This window comes from Mobula hypostoma, chromosome 12, assembly GCF_963921235.1.
Source record: "Mobula hypostoma chromosome 12, sMobHyp1.1, whole genome shotgun sequence".
Lineage (NCBI taxonomy): Eukaryota > Metazoa > Chordata > Chondrichthyes > Myliobatiformes > Myliobatidae > Mobula > Mobula hypostoma.
In genome coordinates, this window is record NC_086108.1 from 15,367,241 (window position 1) to 15,389,744 (window position 22,504).

General features: G+C 40.0%; 1 protein-coding gene across 4 annotated transcripts in view; it reads left to right on the top strand.

The window, feature by feature from the left end:
• Positions 1 to 22,504, top strand: part of rabgap1l (RAB GTPase activating protein 1-like) — a 586,024-nt gene that overhangs the window by 46,215 nt on the left and 517,305 nt on the right. Inside the window, exon 2 of one of the 4 annotated variants that reach the window (XM_063063653.1) lies at positions 7,369 to 7,402. The exons of the other annotated variants lie outside the window; for them this stretch is intronic. The gene's annotated coding sequence lies outside the window, so the exon portion shown is untranslated. The remainder of the gene's footprint in view (positions 1 to 7,368; positions 7,403 to 22,504) is intronic. 4 annotated transcript variants of the gene reach the window in all.

A 22,504-nucleotide genomic window follows, 5' to 3' on the forward strand; every position in this document is an offset into this window, starting at 1 on the left:
CAGAGTCTATAGAAGTAAGGCAAAGCAGTAATGAGGCCATGGATTGTACATTGAATACAGAGGAGGTGTTTGCTGTTTCAAGACAAATCAGGTACAGGAAATTCTGATACTTATAAAGAATTATTTGCACACACACAACTTCTGAGCTATAGGAAAGAAACAAAAGCATGTTTACTCATGTAAGTTTTTCACGGACTAACAGTTCTAGTTTAATACACTTACCAACAACACTCCTGTGCAATTCTAAACACTAATCAGGGTGCAGGTTTAGCTATTCACTAAGGGAGTAAGAGTAACTTTCACAAACACAAGGAAATCTGCAGATGCTGGAATTTCAAGCAACAAACTTAAAAGTTGCTGATGAACGTAGCAGGCCAGGCAGCATCTCTAGGAAGAGGTACAGTCGACATTTTGGGCCGAGACCCTTCGTCAGGACTAACTGAAAGAAAAGATAGTAAGAGATTTGAAAATGGGAGGGGGAGGGGGAGATCCAAAATGATAGGAGAAGACAGGAGGGGGAGGGATGAAGCCAAGAGCTGGAAAGTTGATTGGCAAAAGGGATATGAAAGGATCATGGGACGGGAGGCCTAGGGAGAAAGAAAGTGGGGGGGGGGATCCCAGAGGATGGACAAGGAGTATAGTGAGAGGGACAGAGGGAGAAAAAGAGAGAAGAAAATAATAATATATATAATAATAATAAATAAATAACAGATGGGGTACGAGGGGGAGGTAGGGCATTAACGGAAGTTAGAGAAGTCAATGTTCATGCCATCAGGTTGGAAACTACCCAGACGGAATATAAGGTGTTGTTCCTCCAACCTGGCTCTGTCCGCCAGAGAAAGAAGGATCTCCCAGTGGCCACACATTTTAATTCCACATCCCATTCCCATTCTGATATGTCTATCCATGGCCTCCCCTACTGTCAAGATGAAGCCACACTCAGGTTGGAGGAACACCACCTTATATTCCGTCTGGGTAGTCTCCAACCTGATGGCATGAACATTAACTTCTCTAACTTCTGTTAATGCCCCACCTCCCCTTCGTACCCCATCCATTATTTATTTATTATTATTATATATGTATATTATTCTTTTTCTCTCTCTTTTTCTCCCTCTGTGCATCTCACTATACTTCTTGTCCATCCTCTGGGATTCCCCCCTCCCCCTTTCTTTCTTCCCTGGCCTCCCATCCCATGATCCTTTCATATCCCTTTTGCCAATCAACTTTCCAGCTCTTGGCTTCGTCCCTGTCCCTTCTGTCTTCTCCTATCATTTCAGATTTCCCCCTCCCCCTCCCACCTTAAAATCTCTTGCTATTTCTTCTTTTAGTTAGTCCTGACGAAGGGTCTTGGCCCCAAACGTCGACTGTACCTCTTCCTAGAGATGTTGCCTGGCCTGCTGTGTTCACCAGCAACTTTTAAGTGTGTTGCTAAGAGTAACTTTCAAACACTTTTCCCAATAGCAGCCATTCCCCTTACAAGACAAACAACATTATTTGTTCTGTGATGTTTACTTACAGGGTCAATGATGATGGTGTACTTAAATGCTAACTTGGCTCAGTTTCTAACGCTGATGCGCAAGTCAAATGAAGCAATCTTAGCTAATGCTACAGAGGGCACTTTCAAGAAGAGCCCTTTCTCTAAGCAGAAGTTAGGAAGTAAGCCCATTTTCCCATTCAGGTGAATTTGTTACTGTGCGAAAGGAACTAATAATTTATCAGAATCCTAGCCAATATTTCTTGCTGCACTGGAGTGTGTAAAGCACCAACAGGTTTTGCAGTTGTTGGGTTTGGCTGTGCACAGTATGCCCACCCAACAGTGATTACACTTCAACAGTATTTTGATGTTTTTCAGAAAATAAATGGATTTCTCAATATTAAGAGAATCAAGAGATATGAGATCAAAGCAAAAAAAAACTGAAGGTAAAACAATCAGATGTGATGGCATTAAAAAGGCAAAGCAGAGGGAAGATTGAATGCTTCTGTTTCTTATTGTGTCACACCTGGCTGTGAAGTATGTGCAGAAATCCCATGGGTACAATTAAAGAACTGTATAACAACAAGCTCTTTCTTTAAGTTTGAAATGAAGGTCTATTTTTCAACCAGGAAAGGGTTTCCAAACTTACTCCTTTTGCATCAATGACACATTCACATGTGCGTATATCTACACACACACACACACACAAAACTACTACTGGTGTCATTGATCAATATTAATCCTTACATTATTTAATCTTGTGGTTCCATTGTTGTGGTACAAAGACTCCTCAGGGAACAGAAGAGACAAACACAAGGGCTCAGAGGCTTTTGTAGTATTGAGATTGTTTAAATGAAATACATTTGGCATTCCAGCTGTCCAAGCAGACCTGGGAATTCTTGGGACAACCACAACTCTTTGAAAGGGGTAGCCAATGATGTTGTCAATTACATGGTTTTTTCATGTAGGAAATAGGTGCAAGTTACCAACTGTGAACAAGAGGGGCTTTCATTGAATTAAAAAAAACTGGGAACTACTGGTTTGGTGTCTGGAAGGAGCCTATGCTGAGAAAAACCATCTATGGGACTTGTAGCTTCTCATGTGACCAGTGGGAATAGAGAAAAAAATAACTATTAGTATAAGTTCTAATGAAGTTTATGTAAAGAAAGAACCACATCTGACTGGGGACATAGGAGCTTTCTGGACAACTTCAGATAATGAATATGTAGACCTCCTTTGGGCTCATTTTGGCTTCTCCCATCATCACCCTGTGTTGCACCATTACCCCTATCACTATTTAATCGTCAGTCTGCCCCGAAGCCCATCATAGATCTGCCCTTCCTTACCTCCCCTCTTTTTTCAGCCTCTGTACTTGCTTAAATTCTTGTATCTCTATAACTTTTCCAATTTATCTGAGAGCTCTCAGGCTGACTAGTTTGCTTTCCTCACCACTAATACTCTCTGACTTGAGTATTTCCAGCATTTTTCACTTAAATGGCATCTGAATAGATGAATTAATGGGCTACATTAAAGTAATACCTGTAACAGTTGAAGTGTCCTAAACTGCTTTACAAAACTCAATTCAGGTAAAATATAGTACTCATTCATAGATCCGCAAAACATTTAAGGAAAGATGAAGCAACATATGAAAGGATAACAACAGGTTTGGTGATGAGAGTTGAGCTCAAGTTCTAGACATTTGAATGCATGGCACTGATTACAGTAATAGCACAAATCATACAGGCCAATTCAGCTCATCTCATCCATACCGACTGTGATGCTAATCCCTTTTTCCTACATTAGGCTCAAACCTGTAGGCACCCTTCCTATTCAAGTATCTGTTCATACACCTTAAATCTTGTAACACACATCTAAGTTGCCGGTGAACGCAGCAGGCCAGGCAGCATTCCTAGGAAGAGGTACAGTCGACGTTTCGGGCCGAGACCCTTCGCCCTGAAATGTCGACTGTACCTCTTCCTAGAGATGCTGCCTGGCCTGCTGCGTTCACCAGCAACTTTGATGTGTGTTGCTTGAATTTCCAGCATCTGCAGAATTCCTCGTGTTTGCGACCTTAAATCTTGTAAATGTATCTGTCTCCATTGTAAAATGTGATAGCTACAAAATTCTCTATAGTAGCTCACTCACTTCATATCAACTCAGTGATAGGCAAGTTATCATTGAAACACATCAAGCTCTGTTCTGTGCTACACATAATCTTACCTTGGACTTTAATCTTGCCCTTTGGCAGAACTGGCAATTACAGCGGCATTTGAAGCATTGTGCATCTACTGAGCCTAGATTTAAAGAAACCAGTTGATTGGGATGACCAATGTCTGAGGTAATAGCTTTTCTTTTGGATTATTTGGTTATTTCCATATTTTCAAAAGTCCAAGGTTCTGAAAATATGGCCATAGGAGCCTCAATGCAGACAGCTTTTTCATCAAAGTGACACATTCTGACCATTATCCTCAGTTTCCTTCAGACCAATTTTGGATCCAACATTACACTTTCCCTTGAGTCCTGTGGACTTCCACTTCCATGACCAGATCGTTAAGATCTTGCCAAGTGCTTGGCTGAAATTTATGTGGGCAATATCAAATTCCTTTTCTTCACTGCCAGTCCTCTCTAAACAACAGTCAAAGAGATGAAGTACAATGTACAATCTAACGGCTATACGTTGTAATAGAGGAAGTACTAAAGAGTTTAGCATCTTTGAAATTGAATAGATTACCAGGACCAGGTGAAATACATGCCAGCTTTGTAAACGAAGTAAGTAAGTAAATTATGGAAGTTCTAACTGACATTTTGCTGGTTTCTTAAGGATGTTCATAGCCAGGGAAGGTAGTGAGGATAAGTTCCCACTACCTATTAAATGCTCCCAATGGCGTGCATCTCAAATAGCCTCTGACAACCAAGTCCAGCTCTTGGCCTTAGTTGTTAGCTACTAAGCCCAGCAAAACTGTTTCTACTGACAAGAGAAGGGGCAAAGGCAGGTTACTGGCACCTTAAAACTAGTTGCTTTGGGCAGATGGGACTTGTCACCTGTGGTTGGTAGCTTATCTAGGAGAAGGAAAACTCCTCTCCGCTGCTTTGCAGCTATACCAACTAATGGTGAAGGCTTTGAGAGTAAACCCTGACGAAAAATCTGGAGCTGGGGTCCCGAAGACAATTGACACCAACTGACAACTTTTGCGACGCCACTGGTGCCAAAACTGTATTGGTCTCTGCTGTTTATCAGCTGTGTGGAGAAGGGGAGCCTGCTCCATGGGCAGCAGCTTGTTCTCCACTTCATACTGCCCTGGCTTGCGTATTACGTAGAAAACTAGGATGCAATATCCATGGTTGACCCTGATCAAGGAGGATCTCAACTGTCATTTTCTAGTCTTCCCGGGGTCTGGCATGGTGTTAGAGTACTGAAGGCCTGACTGTAGTGAATCCTGATATATTTTTAAAAAAAGGATACATTGAGTAACTATAAGCTTTTTTTAACTTTGGTAGTGTGAAAATCAGTTCCATCCATAGGGAAGGTATATCCTTTCTTTCAATTGATAGTGGACTGTCAGCACAGCCTTGATGGGAAGCTCGTGTATAATGAATTTTTTGGGGGGAGTAATAAAATGTTTCATGTAGTCAATGGATTTCAGCAAGGCTTTACGCAAAGTAACAAACTGGTGAAAAATGTGATAAAAGACAACAGAATCCAAAGCTGTCTGAGGTGTATAGGAAGCCAATGGTTGTGGTTGATGTGTGCTTCTCATGTGGTCTCAGTCAATTGTTTGTAATACACCTTGATTCTTTAGACAAATGGAAGAGAGAGAAAGAAATTTACTGGTAAGATTATTATGTTATATTTGACAAAAGCTTTAGACTGCAAAAGGTTATTGATAAACTGGTCAGATAGAAATAGAACTGAATTCAGAGAAGTGTAATAATGCGAGGGCAAGGAAATAAGCAATAGGTGGCAGGGTATTAAGTGGAGTGGAGCAGAGGAACACAAGAGTCCATCTATAAGTAGCTGGATGAGAGCAATGAAATAGTTAAGGTGGTATACAGGATGCCACCTTTATTAGCCAAAGCATAGAGTATAAGAGTAGGGAGTTTGTGTTAGAATGGTGTGCAACACTTGAGGCCACAGCTTGAGAACTGCATATATGAAAGGATGCAGAGTTTTACAAGGATTTTGTTAGAGATGGAAAATTATAGCTCTAAAAATGATGCATGGTTGTCTTCCTTGGGATAGCAAGGTGAGGGTGTAACAGATTCATTCTATGATATTGTTCAAAAGGCTGCAGTGCCCCCACCCAGAAGCTCAGATACTGTTCTGATTTTACCTCAAGCTGCATTGGAAATTTTGTTAAAATACCTATAGCTCTATTTTTATTTATCCATTCCAACTGGTTACATGAGAAGCTACAAGTTCAACAGATGGCCTTTCTCAGCAAAGGTTTCTTCTGGACTCTAACCCAGTGGTTTCCAGTTTATGTCAATGAAAACCCCATGTAATTGACATCATCCCATGTAATTGAAAGCTATTCCTTTCGAGAAATTGTGGCTATCCCAGGAATTCCCAGGTCTGCTCGGAATTAGTGTGCCAAATGTATTTTTGTTTACTAACTAAATGTTCTCAATATTATAAAAGCCTCTGAGCCTGTGTTTGATGCCTGTGTTCCCTGAGGAGTCCTTGCACCATAACAATAGAACTACAGGAGTAAATTATGTAAGGATTAATATTGATTAACGATACCAGAAATATGAAGCTGTCTATGTGATATGCAAGACAGGGCAGTATGATACGGAGAGTAAGCTGTTGCCCATGTAGCAGGCTCCCCCTCTCCACACAGCTAATGAATCCAAAGGAACAGCAGAGACTGATACAGTTTAGCACCAGCAACGTTGCAGGAACTTAATGTAGTACTGGCTTAGGGACTCCAGCTCTGGATTTTTCCTTGAGGTTTACTCCGGAAGCCTTCCCCATAAGTGGGTATAGCCACAAGGGAGCAGAGTTTTGAGATCAGAGTTTTCCTTCTAGATGAACTGCCAACCACAGCTGACGAGCTCCATCTGCCTGGAGTGACTGTTTTCAAGGTGCCAGTAACCCACCTTAGCTCCTTCTCTTGTCAGTAAAAACTGTTCCAGCAGGCTTAATAACTAAGCCACTCATGAAAGCCAAAAGCTGGACTTCGTTGTGAGAGGCTATTTGAGATGCAGACCACTGGGAGCATTTAACATGTGGTGCAAGCTGCTCCCCATTACCTCCCCTGCCTATGACAACCTGAAGGAATTTTTAATAATCAAAAATCTCCAGGTTGTTTTTGAAATGCATCAAAATACTGTTGAAGTGCAATCACTGTTAGGTGGGCAGACTGTGCACAGCCAAACCCAACAACTGCAAAACCTGTTGGTGCTTTACACACTCCAGTGCAGCAAGAAATATTGGCTAGGATTCTCATAAATTATTAGTTCCTTTCGCATATTAACAGATCCACCTGAATGGGAAAGTGGGCTTACTTTAACTTCTGCTTAGAGAAAGGGCTCCCAATTGAAAGTGAAATGCATCTTTAAAGTGTCCTCTGTAGCATTAGTTAAGATTGCTTCATTTGACTTGTGCACCAGCATTAGCAACTGAGCCAAGTTAGCATTTACGTACACCATCATCATTGACCCTGTAAATAAACATCAGAGAACAAATAATGTGGTTTACCTTGTAAGCGGAATGGATGCTATTGTGAAAAGTGTTTGAAAGTTACTCTTACTGCCTTAGTGAATAGCTAAACCTGCACCCTGATTAGTGTTTAGAATTGCACAGGAGTATTGTTGGTAAGTGTATTAAACTGGAACTGTTAGTTTGTGAAAAACTTACATGAGTAAACAATGTTTTTGTTTCTCTCCTATAGCTCAGAAGTTGTGTGTGTGCGCAATTAATTCTTTGTAAGTATCAGAATTTCCTGTGCTGTATTGGAGAGAGATTGTACATCTCTTATCTATAAATCTGATGTAATTTCTTTCCTTGTCCCTCTTTGTTCTGAAAGCTTAGCAACTCTTGCGGGCTGCCCAGTACAATTCTCACCGACATTACCTGCAACAAACAAAGATAATCTAATAGGGCTTGTCTTCAAAAAAAGATCAGGTTACCTCCTCATTAATTCATTAAGGCTTCTCCAAATGGCTATTGCATTTCTTCCCTGGTTATCATTGCCTATAAAAAAGACTGGCCTACAGTTACTGGGGTGTCCCTGATGTGTAAAAACAAACAAAAACCAGCACACAACAGCAAACATGATAGCACTGGCCACCACAGACTCGTAGAACATCCTCAGCATCATCCGGCGGATGTTAAAGGACCTCAGTCTTCTCAGGAAATAGAGACGGGTCTGACCCTTCTTGTAGACAGCCTCAGTGTTCTTTGACCTGTCCAGTTTATTGTCAATTCGAATCCTTGTAATTGTACTTGTAATCCTCCACCATGTCTACACTGACCCCCTGGATGGAAACAGGGGGCCGGTGTTCTGTGCTCGGTGTCAGATGTGCGAACCCTGGAGACTTCCAGCCTCCTGGATGGCCACATCTGCACCAGGTGCGTCGAGCTGCAGCTCCTTAGGAACCGTGTTAGGGAACTGGCGATGCAGCTCGATGACCTTCATCTGGTCAGAGAAAGTGAGGAAGTGATAGAGAGAAGCTATAGGCAGGTACTCACACCGGGGCATAGGAGACAGATAAGTGGGTAACAGTCAGGAGAGGGAAGGGCAGGAGTCAGATGCTAGAGAGCACCTCTGTGGTTGTACCCCTTGACAATAAGTACTCCTGCTTGAGTACTGTCTGGGGGGGGTTGAATGGCCCACTTGGGGGAAGCAACAGTGGCCACGCCTCTGGCACAGAGTCTGGCCCTGTGGCTCAGAAGGGTAGGGAAAGGAAGAGGATGGCATCAGTGATAGGGGACTCTATAGTTAGGGGGTCAGACAGGCGATTCTGTGGACGCAGGAAAGAAGCACGGATGGTAGTTTGCCTCCCAGGTGTCAGGGTCCAGGATGTTTCTGATCGTGTCCACGATATCCTGAAGGAGAACAGCCAGAGGTCGTGGTACATATTGGTACCAACGACATAGGGAATGAAAGGGAGGAGGTCCTGAAAGCAGACTTACAGGGAGTTGGGAAGGAAGTTGAGAAGCAGGACCACAAAGCTAGTCATCTTGGGATTACTGCCTGTGCCACGTGACAGTGAGTATAGGAATAGAGTGAGGTGGAGGATAAGTGCGTGGCTGAGGGATTGGAGCAGGGGGCAGGAATTCAGATTTATGGATCTCTGTGGGTGGAAGTTAGGAACAGGAAGGGGTCAATAACTGTACTGGATTTTTTTTTATAGACCTCTGAATAGCAACAGGGACATCGAGGAGCAGATAGGAAGACAGATTCTGGAAAGGTGTAATAATAACAGGGTTGTCGTGGTGGGAGGTTTTAATTTCCCAAATATCGATTGGCATGTCCCTAGAGTGAGGGGTTTAGATGGGGTGGAGTTCATTAGGTGTGTTCAAGAAGGTTTCTTGACACAATATGTAGATAAGCCTACAAGAGGAGAGGCTGTACTTGATCTGGTATTGGGAAATGAACCTGGTCAGTGTCAGATCTCTCAGTGGGAGAGCATTTTGGAGATAGTGATCACAATTCTATCTCCTTTACCGTAGCATTGGTGAGGGATAGGAACAGACAAGTTAAGAAAGTATTTAATTGGAGTAAGGGGAAATATGAGGTTATCAGGCAAGAACTTGGAAGCATAAATTGGGAACAGATGTTCTCAGGGAAATGTCTGGAAGAAATGTGGCAAACGTTCAAGGGATATTTGCATGGAGTTCTGCATAGGTACGTTCCAGTGAGACAGGGAAGGGGTGGTAGGGTACAGGAACTGTGGTGTACAAAGGCTGCTGAAAATCTAGTCAAGAAAAGAAGAGCTTACGAAAGTAACTAGGTAATGATAGAGATCTAGAAGATTATAAGGCTAGCAGGAAGGAGCTTAAGAATGAAATTAGGAGAGCCAGAAGGGGCCATGAGAAGGCCTTGGCGGACAGGATTAAGGAAAACCCCAAGGCATTCTACAAGTATGTGAAGAGCAAGAGAATAAGATGTTAGAGAATAGGACCATCGAACTTTCTAGGAGGCGCTCATGGAGTGAGGTACACTTCAGCTTCGCTCCATTCCCTTTACTTTTTTTTTACCCGTAACCAACCTTATTCATATTGATTAAACCTACACTAAAGGGTTTATATACAGATATATTTTTTGAACTTTGATTTCAAGTTGTTGGAAATGACAACTCTCAGACGAAGGGATGTTAAAAACAGCAAAGATTCTGACGGCAAGGTAAGAAAAAATGGCGATCCTAAGCCATCTACAGACATCCCATTAACTTTAGATACAATTTCGAACCTTTTAGATGAAAAATTCAACCGTCAAGATGAAAAAATTTCCTACAGATTTTCTGTGATTGAAGGAGTTTTAAAGACAGTTGAAGATAATCTTAGATCGTTTAGACGCAAATTTGAACAACAATAAGCAAGAATTTCAGAACTCGATGAAGCTGCTCGGCGAAGGGATTGGAAAATTGAATCCTTGGAGCAAAATTTATCTTTGACACCTCAAATGTTGGAACGTTATAAATCCAAGATTATCGATCTTGAAAATTGCTCCCGAAGACAGAATTTGCAGATAATCGGACTCCCCGAAGACGTTGAGAAGGGTGATCCTGTTAAATTCTTTTCTCAATTTTTAATGGACGCGTTTGGATCAGAAGTTTTGGATACCCCTCCATTAATAGACCGAGCTCACCGTATTCCTTTCGCCAAACCGATCGCAGGTTCTAAACCAAGAGTTGTTATTATTTGGTTCCATTATGTTCACTTCAAAGATCGTCTGGTACGAGCTGCCCGAAGAATAGGAATGATCGAATTTCAAAGTTTCAAATTTAGTTTGGTTGAGGATTTTAGTTCTGAAGTTTTAAGGGAAAGGAATGGCTTTTAAACCATTGTCTTCTGAATTTTATCAGAAAGGTTTTAAACCAGCTCTCCTTTACCCAGCTTGTCTGAGAATTGTCCTCGCCTATAAGTCTCACCGTCTCTTTAAATCTCCGATTGAAGCTCAAAAATTTCTTGATGATCTGAATTTGTCTGCTAAGACCTAATTAATCTACTATTTCTTTTTTCATGTTTGTTCTTACTTGTTTTTGATTAATAACAGATTTACAGATTTGAATCTTTGATAGTTTGAGGACTATGTTCTTGGTTTGTAGTGTAGGTATTTTTCTTATACTTTTAGATTAAAGTTTTTTCTTTTCTTAATGGTTCTGCCTGTTTTTAAAAATTTATTTTCTATCCTTATTTTTACTTTTTCTGTTTTTGAAAGTAATTAAGTAGAAGATTCGGGGTTTAATTTTGTTTTCCTGTTGAAATGTTGGGGGAAGTATTTGTTTTTTTTTTGGTTCTTTACATCTCAAGATGGCAGCTTTTTTCCCCCTACATTGTTTTTTCACTCTCGTTGCGTCTTTTTTATTGTTTCTGTTTGAAAAGAATTAACAATATGAGTTGGCGCTTGGTTTTTAAAAAAATATTAATAAGATGATATTTTGTCTTATGCTTTCAGTAACTGCAGTTTTCATTTATTTAGGGTAATTTCTTTCGGATGGTTTTTTAAAAATATAATAATATATATCTTTTGGGCTGCCTTCTAGAAAGATGCGGTTAAATTTAGTGTTAGGTTACCTTTTCGCCTTTGGCTTTTTTTCCAGGTCTTTGTGGGTGGGGGGGGTGGGGGTCTTTCTATCTTTAGATTAGTTTTTTCAATGGGGCTGACTTGCAACTACAAAACTGTCCGAAATGTCGTAACTTCTGGTTCCTCCTCAAACCTCTTTTTCCTCTTCTGGATCCATGAGTTTGTACTCTGGTTAACCCTTTATATACCAAATGGTTAACTCTAGTTATATGCATAATATTATTAATTTTGTTTCATGGAATACAAGCGGTTTAAACCATCCGATTAAACAGAAATTTAAAAAAAATGTATTCCACAGAATGAATGCTCACATTATTTTTGCACAAGAAACTCATGTGAGGAAAGAGGAAAATCAGTGTTTTTTTAGGTTTTGGAAGGGTCAACAATATCATTTGAACTCGAATGCCAGAAAGGTGTTTCCATTTTTAGATCCTTCAGTTTTATTTATTCATTATGAAACTATTTCAGATCCGAATGGTAGATTTTTGTTAATTACTGGTTTACTTTTCAACAAAAAAGTTGCTATGGTGAATGTTTATGCTCCAAATATTGATTATCCTGAATTCTTTAAGTATTTGTTTACATCTCTTCCTAATTTAAATGATTATATGTTGATAATGGGTGGAGATTTTAACTGTTGTTTAAATCCCTCGATGGATAGATCTGCCTCTAATCAGACACTTCCGAATAAATCTGCTACTCTTATCAATTCTTTTATGGTTGATACAGGAATTTTGGAAATTTGGAGATTTTTACACCCCAAGGATAAAGATTCTTTTCTCATGTATATCATAATTATTCTAGAATTGATTACTTTATTGACTCTTGTTTAATTCCATCTGTTAATGACTGTAATTATGATTCCATCGCAATCTCCAAACATGCGCCTTTGAAACTATCTATCAAATTAACGGATACATCTTCCAGCATTAGACAATGGCTGTTTAATTCTACTCTTCTTCAAAACTTGAAATTTATTAATTTTATTAAGGATCAGATCGATTTCTTTTTTTCAACAAATGTTACAGAAGAAGTTTCTAGTGGGGTACCACGGGACTCTTTTAAAGCATATATATGTTGTCAAATTATTTCATACTCTACTGGACTGAAAAATTGAATTAATAATGAAATACATATGCTGGTTGATAAGATTAAAGAAATTGATAAGGAATACTCTATTGCTCCTAGTAAGGAGCTTTATAAAAAGAGAGTTGAACTTCAAATGAAGCATAGTTTATTACTAACATCCTCGATCGAAAATCAATTAATTAAAATTAGGAGTCAGTTCTATATACATGGTGATAAATCTGGTAAATTACTGGCCAATCACTTGAAAACTGCTTTGGTCAAACGTCAGATTCTTAAGATTCGTAAAAGAGATGGTACCTTGACCGTTGACTATGATGAGATAAATAAATCCTTTCAAGAATTTTACACTTCACTATACCAATCAGAATTTCCTGATGATTCTACTATAATGCACGAATTTTTAAGGAAACTGAATTTCCCGAAATTCTCATTCAATGAACATTTAGTATTAGAAGCTCCCATTACTGAAAATGAAATTAAAAATGCTATTTCTTCGATGAATTCAGGTAAAACACCTGGTCCGGATGGTTACACAGTAGAATTTTTAAAATCCTTCTCTAATATTCTCTCACCTTGGCTATATAGAATTTTGGAGGATGCATTATCTAAAGGTAAATTACCACAATCCCTTTATGGCGCTACTATTTCTTTAATTCTTAAAAAAGATAAAGATCCTACTGAATGTGCATCATATACACATATACAGCTAAGATAGACTGGCAAATGACACTTAAAGGATTGACGGTGGATATGCAATGGCAAGCATTTAAAGGTTGCATGGATGAACTACAACAATTGTTCGTCCAGTTTGGCAAAAGAATAAATCAAGGAAGGTAGTGCACCCGTGGCTGACAAGAGAAATTAGGGATAGTATCAATTCCAAAGAAGAAGCATACAAATTAGCCAGAGAAAGTGGCTCACCTGAGGACTGGGAGAAATTCAGAGTTCAGCAGAGGAGGACAAAGGGCTTAATTAGGAAGGGGAAAAAAGATTATGAGAGAAAATTGGCAGGGAACATAAAAACTGACTGTAAAAGCTTTTATAGATATGTAAAAAGGAAAAGACTGGTAAAGACAAATGTAGGTCCCCTACAGACAGAAACAGGTGAATTGATTATGGGGAGCAAGGACATGGCAGACCAATTGAATAATTACTTTGGTTCTGTCTTCACTAAGGAGGACATAAATAATCTTCCAGAAATAGTAGGGGACAGAGGGTCCAGTGAGATGGAGGAACTGAGCGAAATACATGTTAGTAGGGAAGTGGTGTTAGGTAAATTGAAGGGATTGAAGGCAGATAAATCCCCAGGGCCAGATGGTCTGCATCCTAGAGTGCTTAAGGAAGTAGCCCAAGAAATAGTGGATGCATTAGTGATAATTTTTCAAAACTTGTTAGATTCTGGACTAGTTCCTGAGGATTGGAGGGTGGCTAATGTAACCCCACTTTTTAAAAAAGGAGGGAGAGAGAAACCGGGGAATTATAGACCGGTTAGCCTAACGTAGGTGGTGGGGAAACTGCTGGAGTCAGTTATCAAAGATGTGGTAACAGCACATTTGGAAAGCGGTGAAAGATAGAATTTTTTGAGGATGTAACTAGTAGAGTGGATAGGGGAGGACCAGTGGATGTGGAATATTTGGATTTTCAAAAGGCTTTTGACGAGGTCCCACACAGGAGATTAGTGTGCAATCTTAAAGCACACGGTATTGGGGGTAAAGTATTGATGTGGATGGAGAATTGGTTAGCTGACAGGAAGCAAAGAGTGGGAATAAACGGGACCTTTTCAGAATGGCAGGCGGTGACTAGTGGGGTACCGCAAGGCTCAGTGCTGGGACCCCAGTTGTTTACAATATATATTAATGACTTGGATGAGGGAATTAAATGCAGCATCTCCAAGTTTGTGGATGACACGAAGCTGGGTGGCAGTGTTAGCTGTGAGGAGGATGCTAAGAGGATGCAGAGTGACTTGGATAGGTTGGGTGAGTGGGCAAATTCATGGCAGATGCAATTTAATGTGGATAAATGTGAAGTTATCCACTTTGGTGGCAAAAATAGGAAAACAGATTATTATCTGAATGGTGGCCGATTAGGAAAAGGGGAGGTGCAACGAGACCTGGGTGTCATTATACACCAGTCATTGAAAGTGGGCATGCAGGTACAGCAGGCGGTGAAAAAGGCGAATGGTATGCTGGCATTTATAGCGAGAGGATTCGAGTACAGGAGCAGGGAGGTACTACTGCAGTTGTACAAGGCCTTGGTGAGACCACACCTGGAGTATTGTGTGCAGTTTTGGTCCCCTAATCTGAGGAAAGACATTCTTGCCATAGAGGGAGTACAAAGAAGGTTCACCAGATTGATTCCTGGGATGGCAGGACTTTCATATGAAGAAAGACTGGATGAACTGGGCTTGTACTCGTTGGAATTTAGAAGATTGAGGGGGGATCTGATTGAAACGTATAAAATCCTAAAGGGATTGGACAGGCTAGATGCAGGAAGATTGTTCCCGATGTTGGGGAAGTCCAGAACAAGGGGCCACAGTTTGAGGATAAAGGGGAAGCCTTTTAGGACTGAGATTAGGAAAAACTTCTTCACACAGAGAGTGGTGAATCTGTGGAATTCTCTGCCACAGGAAACAGTTGAGGCCAGTTCATTGGCTATATTTAAGAGGGAGTTAGATATGGCCCTTGTGGCTACGGGGATCAGGGGGTATGGAGGGAAGGCTGGGGTGGGGTTCTGAGTTGGATGATCAGCCATGATCATAATAAATGGCGGTGCAGGCTCGAAGGGCCGAATGGCCTACTCCTGCACCTATTTTCTATGTTTCTATATAAGCCTATATCCCTGTTGAATGTGGATTCCAAGATTTTTTCTAAAGTATTAGCAACTAGATTGGAGAAGGTATTGCCTCAAATTATTTCTGTTGATCAGACTGGATTCATTAAAAATCGTTATTCATTTTTTAATATTAGGAGGTTAATGAATATTGCTTATACCCCTTCATCTAGAATTCCAGAATGTGTCATTTCACTAGATGCTGAGAAAGCATTTGACAGAGTTGAATGGACATATTTATTTACTATGCTTGAGAAATTTAACTTAAGACCGATATTTATATCTTTATATATTTATATTTTATATTTATATATTTAATATATCTTACCCCTTCGGCGTCGGTATTTACCAATAGTCAAAGATCTCCCTTTTTTCAGTTGTTTCATGGCACCAGGCAAGGTTGTAGAAACATAGAAAATAGGTGCAGGAGTAGGGCATTCGGCCCTTCGAACCTGCATCGCCATTCAGTATGATCATGGCTGATCATTCAACTCAGAACCCTGTACCTGCCTTCTCTCCATACCCCCGATCCCTTTAGCCACAAGGGCCGTATCTAACTCCCTCTTAAATATAGCCAATGAACTGGCCTCAACTGTTTCCTGTGGCAGATAATTCCACAGATTCACCACTCTCTGTGTGAAGAAGTTTTTCCTGAAGTTTTTCCTCATCTTGGTCCTAAGAGGCTTCCCCTTTATCCTCAAACTGTGACCCCTCGTTCTGGACTTCCCCAACATCGGGAACAATCTTCCTACATCTAGCCTGTCCAATCTCTTTAGTATTCTATACGTTTCAATAAGATCCTGCCTCAATCTTCTAAATTCAAGAGAGTATAAGCCAAGTCGATCCAGTCTTTCATCATATGAAAGTCCTGCCATCCCAGGAATCAATCTGGTAAACCTTCTTTGTACTCTCTCTATGGCAAGAATGTCTTTCCTCAGATTAGGGGACCAAAACTGCACACAATACTCCAGGTGTGGTCTCACCAAGGCCTTGTACAACTGCAGTAGTACCTCCCTGCTCCTGTACTCAAATCCTCTTGCTACGAATGCCAGCATACCGTTCGCCTTTTTCACCGCCTGCTGTAACTGCATGCCCACTTTCAATGACTGGTGTACAATGACACCCAAGTCTCGTTGCACCTCCGCTTTTCCTACTTGGCCACCATTCAGATAATAATCTGTTTTCCTGTTCTTGCCTCCAAAGTGGATAACCTCACATGTATCCACATTAAATTAGTCATAGTCATACTTTATTGATCCCAGGGGGAAATTGGTTTTCGTTACAGTTGCACCATAAATAATATATAGTCATAGAACCATAAATAGTTAAATAGTAATATGTAAATTATACCAGTAAATTATGAAATAAATCCAGGACCAGCCTATTAGCACAGGGTGTCTGACCCTCCAAGGGAGGAGTTGTAAAGTTTGATGGCCACAGGCAGGAATGACATTCTATGACGCTCTGTGCTGCATCTCGGTGGAATGAGTCTCTGGCTGAATGTACTCCTGTGCCCACCCAGTACATTATGTAGTGGATGGGAGACATTGGCCAGGATGGCATGCAACTTAGACAGCATCCTCTTTTCAGACACCACCGTGAGAAAGTCCAGTTCCATCCCCACAACATCCCTGGCCTTACGAATAAGTTTGTTGATTCTGTTGGTGTCTGCTACCCTCAGCCTGCTGCCCCAGCACACAACAGCAAACATGATAGCACTGGCCACCACAGACTCGTAGAACATCCTCAGCTTCGTCCGGCAGATGTTAAAGGACCTCAGTCTCCTCAGGAAGTAGAGACAGCTCTGACCCTTCTTGTAGACAGCCTCAGTGTTCTTTGGCCAGTGCAGTTTATTGTCAATTCATATCCCCAGGTATTTGTAATCCTCCACCATGTCCACACTGACCCCCTGGATGGAAACAGGGGTCACCGGTACCTTAGCTCTCCTCAGGTCTACCACCAGCTTCTTAGCCTTTTTCATATTAAGCTGCGAATAATTCTGCTCACACCGTGTGACAAAGTTTCCTACAGTAGCCCTGTACTCAACCTCATCTCCCTTGCTGATGCATCCAACTGTGGCAGAGTCATCCGAAAACTTCTGAAGATGACAAGACTCTGTGCAGTAGTTGCATCTGCCATGAATTTGCCCACTCACCTAACCTATCCAAGTCACCCTGCATCCTCTTAGCATCCTCCTCACAGCTAACACTGCTGCCCAGCTTCCTGTCATCCGCAAGCTTGGAGATGCTGCATTTAATTCCCTCCTCTAAGTCATTAATATAAATTGTAAACAACTGGGGTCCTAGCACTGAGCCTTCTGGTACCCCACTAGTCACTGCCTGCCATTCTGAAAAGGTCCCGTTTATTCCCACTCTTTGCTTCCTGTCTGCCAACCAATTCTCTATCCACATCAATACCATACTCCCAATACCGTGTGCTTTAAGTTTACACACTAATCTCCTGTGTGGGACCTTGTCAAAAAGCCTTTTGAAAATCCAAATATACCACATCCACTGGTTCTCCCCATCCACTCTACTAGTTACATCCTCAAAAAAATTCTTTGAGATTCGTCAGACATGATTTTCCTTTCACAAATCCATGCTGACTTTGTCCGATGATTTCACCGCTTTCCAAATGTGCTGTTATCACATCTTTGATAACTGACTCTAGCATTTTCCCCACCACTGATGTCAGGTTTAATTCCCCGGTTTTTCTCTCCCTCCTTTTTTAAAAAGCGGTAGTTACATTAGCCACCCTCCAATCCTCAGGAACTAGGCCAGAATCTAAAGAGTTTTGAAAAATTATCACTAATGCATCCGCTATTTCTTGGGCTACTTCCTTAAGCACTCTGGGATGCAGACCATCTGGCCCTGAGGATTTATCTGCCTTTAATCCCTTCAATTTACCTAACACCACTTCCCTACTAACATGTGTTTCCCTCAGTTCCTCCATCTCACTAGACCCTCGGTCCCCTACTATTTCCGGAAGATTATTTATGTCCTCCTTAGTGAAGACGGAACCAAAGTAGTTATTCAATTGGTCTGCCATGTCCTTGTTCCCCATGATCAATTCACCTGTTTCTTACTGTAAGGGACCTACATTTGTCTTAACCAATCTTTTTCTTTTCACATATCTATAAAAGCTTTTACAAAGTCCAGTTAGTCCATTGTTATTTGATATTGCTTTGGAACCTTTGGCCATTGCTATTCGTGAATCAACTAATATATTTGGTATCACTCCGGGGAATGAAATACATAAGTTATCACTATATGCTGATGATTTATTACTATATACCTCTATCCCCGAAAAATCTATTCCAGCAGTAATATCCTTGCTTGATCCGTTTAGTAATTTTTCTGGCTACAAATTGAACCTTGATAAGAATGAACTCTTCCCTTTAAATATGCATATTTATAGATGTTCACCATTCAGAATGGTTACTCATTATTTTACTTATCTGGGTGTTAAAATTACTAAGAAACATAAGGATTTATTTAAGAATAATTTTTTACCTTTAATTGATCAGGTTAAAGAATTGTTTATTAAATAGTCCCCATTGTTTCTATCAATGCTTGGTCGAATTAATGCTATTAAGATGATTGTCCTACCTAAATTTTTATACTTGTTTCAAGCATTACCAATTTTCATTTCTAAATCCTTTTTTGATACTTTAGATTCTAAAATTTCTTCATATATATGGCAAAATAAAAATCCTAGATTAAGTAAAAAATGTTTACACTAGTCTAAAAAGGATGGTGATTTAGCATTGCTGAATTTTAGATTTTACTATTGGACAATTAATATTCGATATTTAATATTTTGGACACAAGATCTGGATATAATTTTAATCCCACAATGGGTAAACCTGGAATGTAAATCCGTGCAAGGGTTTTCTCTGACTTCCATTTGTTCTTTCTAAATTAAATAAACAAATGGTTAATCCAATAATTAAACATACACTACGAATATGGTTTCAATTTCGTAAATTTTTTGGTTTGAACCAACTTATTTTATCAAGCCCTATTATGTCTAACTTTTTCTTTCAACCATCTGTTATAGATCAAGCTTTTTTAGTATGGAAAATGCAGGGTATATTAAGCTTTCGTGATTTATTTTTGGATAGCTGTTTTATGTCTTTTGAACAGTTATCTAATAAATATAATTTGCCTAGATCTCATTTTTTCAGATATTTACAAATTAGAAACTTTTTAAATACTAAGCTACCTACATTTCCAACTTCATATCCATTTGATATCACGGAAAAATTTTTAGGTTTAAATCCTTATCAGAAGGGTTTAATAGCAATCATTTATGATTTGAATATGAAAATAAATTCAGGTATATCTGATAAAATTAAGACTGAATGGGAAAGGGAACTTCAACTTCATTTATCTACAGAAAAATGGGAAAAAAATTTCAATTAGTTAACCTGTCCTCTTTATGTGCTAAACATACATTGATACAATTTAAAGTGGTATATAGGACTCGTATGTCTAAAGATAAATTAGCTCGTTTTTATTCTCATATAAGCCCTATTTATGATAGATATCATTCTGAAGTTGTTTCTTTGACTCATATGTCCTGGTCTTGCCCTTTTTTTGGATAAATATTGGAAAGATATCTTTGATATTATTTCTACAGTTTTGTGTATTGATTTACAACCTCACCCCATTACTGCAATTTTTGGGTTGCCAATGCTGGAAGATAGTTACTTATCCCCTTCAGCCTGCTGGATGATTGCATTCCTTACGTTAATGGCTAGAAGATCTATCTTATTGAATTGGAAAGAGGTCAATCCTCCTACTGCATTTCAATGGTTTTCTCAAACTATATCTTGCTTAAATTTCGAGAAAATCAGAAGTGGCACCTCTGATTCTTCGGCTAAATTTGAAGAAACTTGGCGACTATTTATTCAGCATTTTCAAATGATGTAGTTTGACCTTTTTCAAAACTTTTTTTAACTAAAAATATACAGATAGAGGAGTGGAGTTAACGACTTTAATGATTGTATCCAATGTAATATGTTAGCCCGACTTTGTTTTAGTTTTGTTTAGTTTAGTCTAGTTTTGCTTAGCTTAATTTATTGTGTTTTTTTTCTTTTCTAGTTTGGGTTTTTTTCCCCAGTTTTTTTTTTCCATTTATCTTTTACCATATTCAATTATATTTAGAGTTGGGGAGATCTAACATACGTGTACTGTCAGCAATTTTATATTTGCAAATGTTAGCTATCAATAATGTAATCCCATTCTCTGTTTACCAATATTATTGTTATGTTTAAAATTTTGAAAATTAATAAATGTGACAGTGGAAAAGTGTGTATGGAACTGGAGGAGATAGCAGAGATACTTAATGAGTACTTTGTTTCAGTATTCACTATGGAAAAAGATCTTGGCCATTGTAGGGATGACTTACAGTGGACTGAAAAGCTTGGGCATGTAGATATTAAGAAAGAGGATGTGCTGGAGCTTTTTGAAAGCATCAAGTTGGATAAGTCACCGGGACCGAACGAGATGTAGGTCAAATATGACTGAATATAGCATTAATGGTAAGGCTCTTGGTAGTGTGGAGGATCAGAGGGATCTTGGGGTCTGAGTCCATAGGACGCTCAAAGCTGCTGCATAGGTTGACTCTGAGGTTAAGAAAGCATACGGTGCATTGGCCTTCATCAATTGTGGGATTGAGATTAGGAGCCGAGAGGTAACGTTGCAGCTATATAGAGCCCTGGTCAAACCCCACTTGGAGTACTGTGCTCTGTTCTGGTTGCCTCACTGTAGGAAGGATGTGGAAACCATAGAAAGGGTGCAGAGGAGATTTACGAGGATATTGGGGAGTATGCCTTATGAGAATAGGTTGAGTGAACTCGGCCTTTTTTCCTTGGAGCGACAGAGGATGAGAGGTGACCTGCTAGAGGTGTGTAAGATGATAAGAGGCATTAATCGTGTGGATAGTCAGAGGCCTTTTTCCAGGGCTGAAATGGCTAACATGAGAGGGGACAGTTTTAAGGTGCTTGGAAGTTAGTACAGAGGAGATGTCGGGGTAAGTTTTTTACGTGGAGAGTGGTGAGTGCATGGAATGGGCTGCCGGCGGTGGTGACACGAGGGGGTCTTTTAAGAGACTGCTGGACAGGTACATGGAGCTCAGAAAAATAGAGGGCTATGGGTAACCCTAAGTAACTTCTAAGGTAAGAATATGTTCGGCACAGTTTTGTGGGCCGAAATGCTGTAGGTTTTCTATGTTTCTAATAAGCAGGTGTACCTGATAAAGTAGCCACTGAGTGTAGGTTCCATTCTTCCATACTTTTGTATGGTGCAGAGAAGGCAGTATAGCTATTACACCTGTGCCAGGCCTTTGATAGTTAACCCCTTGTTTTCCCTTTGCCCACTTAGTCCTTTTCAATTGCATTCTCATTCAAGCCATTCACAGAGTCTTCCTTGGGCAGGGCATTGCAAGCTGTCTTTCAGAGCCATTATGATAAGGATACTTTTATGGTGTAGTAAGGTGAGGAATACAGAATTCTGAGCAGGATTAAAGTACATCCCTTTATGTCCAAGTTGAATGATATGTGAATTGGAAGAGGTTTTGAACATCACTGTGTTCCCTGAGATTGTTGGAACTGTACATGCACAGGACAAGGTACTTCAGCGCACAATGTCTTTCTCAATCCCGATGCCAAATTAAACTAATCCCTTCTGCCTGCACATGATCTGTTTTTTTCCCTCCATTTTCTGTGTATTCATGTGGCTACCTACAAGTGTCTTGCGTTCCACTGTTCAACTGTTTGAACTACCACCCCTGCCAGCATGTTTCAGGCATCTATGACTCTGTTTCAAGAAAAGCTGCTTGCCCTATGCATTGCCTTTAAACCTTCCTCCTCTCACCTCAAAGCTAGTCCCAATCACAGAGAAAATCTGCAGATGCTGAGGATCCAAGCAACAGACACAAAATGCTGGAGGATCTCAGCAGGCCAGGCAGCATCTATGGAAAAAGAGTACAGTCGACTTTTCGGGCCAAGAAGCGTCGAATGTACTTTTTTCCATAGATGCTGCTTGACCTGATGAGTTCCTCCAGCATTTTGTCTGTTCTTAAAGCTAGTCCCTCTCCTTTTGTATTCTCAAACTCTCCTTTTATTCACCTTTTGGGAGCTATCCCTCTGTACTTCAGTGCTATTAAGGGTCTTACCTTTAACTTTGTGCTTTCTCCTTATATTTGACCTCCCAAAATTGCAACACTTCATACTTGCTTGATTAAACTAGATCAATCATTTCTCAAAGTCGTATAAGTTCAAAGACTATTTACTATCAAACTACGTCATTATTACAGTATTTTACTGTGACATTTTCTTGCAGGCATTTACAGA